At 31.8% G+C, this 5,706-nt stretch overlaps 1 pseudogene across 1 annotated transcript; it reads right to left on the bottom strand.

Moving 5' to 3' along the window:
• Positions 1–556: 556 nt before the first annotated feature.
• LOC143552936 (transcription factor bHLH25-like) lies at positions 557–2,511 on the bottom strand (annotated as a pseudogene). The gene is made up of 4 exons (XR_013138733.1): positions 2,386–2,511; positions 1,795–2,284; positions 1,283–1,666; positions 557–818 (listed from the first exon to the last, which is right to left on the bottom strand). The product of XR_013138733.1 is annotated as a transcription factor bHLH25-like (transcript).
• Positions 2,512–5,706: the final 3,195 nt, after the last annotated feature.

Below are 5,706 nucleotides of genomic sequence, written 5' to 3'. Positions count from 1 at the left end.
TATATATATATATATATATATATATATATATATTAGTTGTTTTAAAATTGTAAATGATGTTGGTTATGATTACTATTACTTACTATTGTTTTTATATTATTATCATCTACTGGTGCTCGTCACTATTATTCAGCTGATAAAACATCGGATTACTTTTAATGGCACGCTCGATTCTATCGTTTGATTACGCAAAAGTTTTTCCCGTAACACATGCGGGTGAAAGTTGCTAGTTGCATACAAGTGAAATTCATATAGTCAATTAAGAGCTACGGTTAGAATATTGATCGCATGTGCCATACAAGATATAAAAAGAAAAAAAGTACTGCATGCTACGAAATTCGAGGCAGATAGAATAAGTACACCATAATTCTTAAAGGCAAGTGCACTTTTACATGTTATTAGACCACAACAAGAAAGAAGGTACTAAAGATAAAGATTCAAAGCAGATCGATGTCTTGATGGAAATTATACTTAGTTACGCAATAGAGGAATTTAGAAGAATACTAAAGTTGCAATCTAATTAGTATACACAAGGCGCGCACCAACAAGAACAATACATCGAAGGATTATTCCGATCGTGAAACCATCCGTCATTAAAACTGTAAAACTTGGAAAGAACCCGAAGAAATCATTTTACTACTTCCAGTATACTTCTATGCGTCTCCATAAATACCCTAATCATGAGTGTGACACTAAATTTGAGTCGTGCTTGCAATATTTGAGTGGCAATCTTGAACTTCCGTGGCATCGAGCGTCGAAAACGCTAGTTGCAAGTTTTTCACAAGATCGGTTGATGTCATTAGGAAGTCCTCGTTTTTCTGTACAAATCAGTTAAGATGAATGAGAATTTTTGTTAACTACTTTATGTAAGGAATCACATAACCAGGCCGGTGCATACAACTTGATTAAAATCTCAAACCGGCCATTTGTTGGATAAAATCATTAACATATAACACAATACTCATTTGAAAAGTAACTAAGCACGAGAAAGCGTGTATTGACAACCAACACGTGTTTATAGTGCCATTTGCATTTGATATTTTTTGATATCTTGCGTCTTAGGCGGTGGAGCTACTTAGTCGTGTGCAGCTGGCCACGAATGTTATTTTTTATATAGCTTAGTTTTGCTATCCAAAAAGGGCCAACTAACGGCGCAACTTATTGCCCGTTTGCCTTCTATTTCGATGTAAACAGTATTCTTTAATGAATAAAAGTATTGGAAAAACAATTTTTATTTCATTTTTTATGTCCAGATCAAAGATTCAACAAACTACGTACATACCTTAGCAACAATGGTAATAAGGAGATTGTTATGTGCAAATGGCAAAGCACTGCTACTAGTAACACAAAGACCAAGCTTCTGCATCTCGCTGTGAACTTTCACTAATAACAGATAGTTATTTAGGCAGTAAATTCGCACTAGAACACTGCCACTTGACATCCTCACTTCAATCTCGGGATTGCAACTGATGCGGCTCTCTCCAATGTTTGCTTCATCGTAAGAAGAATCATCGTCGTCGCTACAACTAAGCTTTGATATTTTCGCAGAGATGGCTGATTGCATATTCTTTGTCTTCATGTTAGACAATCCCTCAAGTTCCTTCACGCGACATTGAAGTTCTAGTATATAATTGGTTGCATCTTCTAACACAGTCGCCTTATCCATCTACAAACAAATAGGGAATTAAACAAACTCTTAACATATGAGATCCAGAAGGTTTGCTGCAGTATTTAATAAATAATTATAATAAGAGATTGATGATGTTAATTATGATTAATCTAATAAAATAGTACCTTCTTGAGACCCGGAAGTAGGGAAGACAAAGTAACAAACCGTCGAGCCAATTTCTCTCTTCTTTTTCCTTTCAGCCAGCATATGATCTCGAAGCTGGATGCTATTCAGCATCATGATTGGACCCCTTTTGGTACCGCTTGTGTAATCGAGTGAATCGCTGTATGGAAGGATCTCATCTTTGGGTTTTAGATCTCCAAAAGATATAGTAAAAGTATTAGGAATATCAAGAACAGGGTTCGGTTTTGGATTTGGATTCGGATTCGGATTAGGGTTTTCACTCGCTGGAGTAAGTTTGTTGAGGATATTATTGGTTATTTTATTAGCACTCAGCTTTTCTTTGATGTTTGTTGGAATTTCAAAAGCTTGATTTCCAAAAGATGGGTTTTTCGTGTTGCTTTCGGAAGAAAATGAATCAACACTGAAGTCTCCAACCACGTGATAAGGTTTCATCATCTGAAACTGGTTCATGAAGTCGTGATCTTGCACTTCCTGCAGAATAAATTTCAAACCCTTGTAAGTACAGTAATCAAGATATATATATATATATATATATATATATATATATATATATATATATATGTTTCACTTACTTGTTGTGAAAGCCATGTCGAAGACAGATCCATATATATTGGTTTAATATCTCAATGCAAATACGTTTACCTCCAAGCGAAGATTCAAGTTAAGAAGGTCTTTTCCAGGATGTAATCTAGAATGTTAATGAAAAGAAAATACGTACGTTACCTTTACCAAAGTTGAAAAGGCTCAATAATATATATATATATATATATGGAAATGTTCATGTACATTTTGATCTTAGCATGAGTACGTAGAAAATGATGCCAATTTATTTAAAAATGCGAACGTAAGAAACAATACCAACTACAATACCAATCTACATAAACAATGACTTATAATAACAAAGAAAAGAACCTAAAAACTAAAATAAAAGAATCAAAATCAAGAACAAAATAATAACAGCATTTACCAGCAAACACTTATGACAACAAAAGAAAACATCTAATAATAACAACAAAATATAAATAAGCAAATACTTATAACTTCTCATAATGGAAAATTAGCAAATACGAAAAAAAATAGTAGCAAACACCTATAAAAATAAACCTAATCATAACAACAAGTTGATTCTCACCGTTTTCATGTTAAGAATAAAATGTATTTGATCCTATGCATATATATATATATATATATATATATATATATATGAGTCCTGAATTTAAGCTCAAGGTAACATTTGGCTCCTTTCTAAAAGAGTTATGCCTTTATGACTAATTCTCTTAAATAATTCTTACTTTAGGTTAGCGTTTGGTATGCAGAAACGATTCATTGCGTGAGAATAAAGAAAGTTGTGTTGGTTACTCAATGAAATGGAATCATTTATTTACGTGGGAATGAAGAAAGTGGTGTTTGGTTACTCAATGGAATGGAATCATCCATTACACATGGAATCTCATTCCATTAAAACCATTCATTCATACCCCCATTATTTTTTTTATCATTTCATTCCTTCATCACCCTACTTTCTCAACACCGCCACCACCTAACAACAACAACCACCTCCTGACCGTCATCGTCACCACCACCTCCGCCACCACCGCCGCCGCCACCACCACCACCTCCGCCGCCGCCACCACCACCTGACCATAACCGCCACCACCACTGTCGCTGCCTCACCACCACTACCGTAGCTGCCACCCTACCATCGCAATCACTACCAATGCTACCACCGCCACACCCACCCCCACAACCACACCGCTAACCGCCACCACCACCGTCGCTATTTCAGTTTTTTTATTTTTTATTATTTTTTTTTTGTAAAAAAAATTGGGATACGACTATTTTTATTATTTCTATTTTATTCCAATAATTTTTTTTTGGATACCAAACAACATAAAATAATTATTCATTTCATTCCTATATGTTAACCAAACAAGACAAATGAATGGTAATGATCCATTTCATTACCTTGTTCATTCAATTCTTTCTCTCATTTCATTCCATCTTCATTCCATTATTTCCAACTAAACATACCCTAAATTTGTTGACAAATTTTGTTAGCAGAATGAGAGAACTAAAAATTTACAAGAAAATCAAGTAAAACCACTAATAACCAATAAATAATTAATTTCTTTTTATTATACTATTTGAGGGTAAATTTATTCTATAAAAAGGGACAAAAATAAGGAAGCTGAGAAAAACTTCTAGCGACAAATAAAAGTATAAAACCCTTAAAAATAATGAAAAATTAATAAAAATAATCAAAACTCAAAATTTAATTAAAAAAATGAAAAATGTAAAAATGCAAAAATGTTTCCACTATCTTCCTCTTTTCTAAGAAAAAAAGACACAAAGTTGAGGAACAAATATCATTGTTTTATCATTGTGTTTTGTGTTTATTTTCGTCGTTGATTGTGTATTTTTTCCTTAACATTGTGTCTTTTTTTCTTTATATTTTGTTATATTACTCAACATATATTGTGTTATATTTTGTTTGGCATTGTGTTAAATTTTACGACTTATTTTGTCTTTTTTTATTTATCATTGTGTTGTTTGTTCATTTTATGCACTGTGCCTTTATTCTCGACATTGTGTCTTTTCGTCCGGGATTTATTTTATGGAACTAAAATGATGGGGGAAACATTTTGGTTTTAAATTTTTTTTTATTTATATTTTGAGTTATGATTTTTTTATTATTTTTTTTATTTTTTTGTTGATGGGTTTTTTATGTGACCATAAATCATTCTCACACTTCTCATTTTTGTCTCCCTTTGTATTTTAACTTTGCCCGTATTAGAAACTAGTTTAAATACCCGTGTTACACACTGGTGGAAAAAAAATAAAAATGCCATATTTATTAAAAACAAAGATCATTTTACTTGAACTTTAACACATTACATAATTTTTATTTCAATTACAAAATTCAACATTCAAAACATAGAAAAATATTACAAGAGAATGCAAATTTATTCTATGACGTAAAAAGTAAATACTTGATAAAAAAAATGAACACAATACATAGTTAATTCAAATACAAAAGTACAACATTCAAGGCATAGAAAATATTTCAAAATAATTTAAACTCTTTTTGTAACATAAAAAATAAATACTTGATAAAAAACAACCCGATCATAAGGAATACTTCACCATAGGTGGAGTATAAAACCTGAACATATGAGAAGATGTAGATCGTTCCGACTTTCGCTATTTTATGGTGTAGACATCTCTACACCCTATATCTTTAAAATTAAAAATACAATTATAAAATGTCATTCAAAATTTTTAAAACAGATAATGTATGCGTTCTTGTGTCAAGCATTATAAAAATGTCATTCAAAAACAAAAACCATGTTTCACACTACCCAATTATGAATTTGCTGTTGTTCATTTGAATTAGAGTAAAAAAATCAATTATATATATATATATGGGTGGGTTAACGTACAATAATGGCTTATCATACATTACGTATGTGACCTTCCAGAGAGTTAGATTAAACTGCGGTGGCAATTTCGTAAATAACCCAATAGTAGTTCGGATCAAAATTCGTCGATTACAAATCGACTCTGATCCAAATTCGGAACTCGTCGCTAAATGTAATCCAATTTCTAAACTCTAATCACAGCTTAAAGTATGAAATTTCTAAAGTCAAAAATCAAATCAAAATCGAACGACGTTGAACATCAAGAAATCTTCAAAATTGATCAAAAATGATAATTTAATCAATCGAATTGATGTGTAGAAGTATTTAGATTCATCAATCGATTATGGAATTGCATAAATAATGTACTCAATCGAGCTCTGATTAGGGTTCAAAATAATATGTTTAAACGTTCTGAAACAAAACTGAAGACCTTTAAACGTTCTGACCCAAAAAAAAACATCTTTAAACGTTCTA

This window comes from Bidens hawaiensis, unplaced genomic scaffold, assembly GCF_021521415.1.
Source record: "Bidens hawaiensis isolate Kalapana, Puna unplaced genomic scaffold, B.hawaiensis_p1.1 tig00017051_1, whole genome shotgun sequence".
In the NCBI taxonomy this organism is placed as follows: Eukaryota; Viridiplantae; Streptophyta; class Magnoliopsida; order Asterales; family Asteraceae; genus Bidens; species Bidens hawaiensis.
Note: the sequence above shows the minus strand (reverse complement) of the source record. Positions and strands in the feature narration are given on the sequence as shown.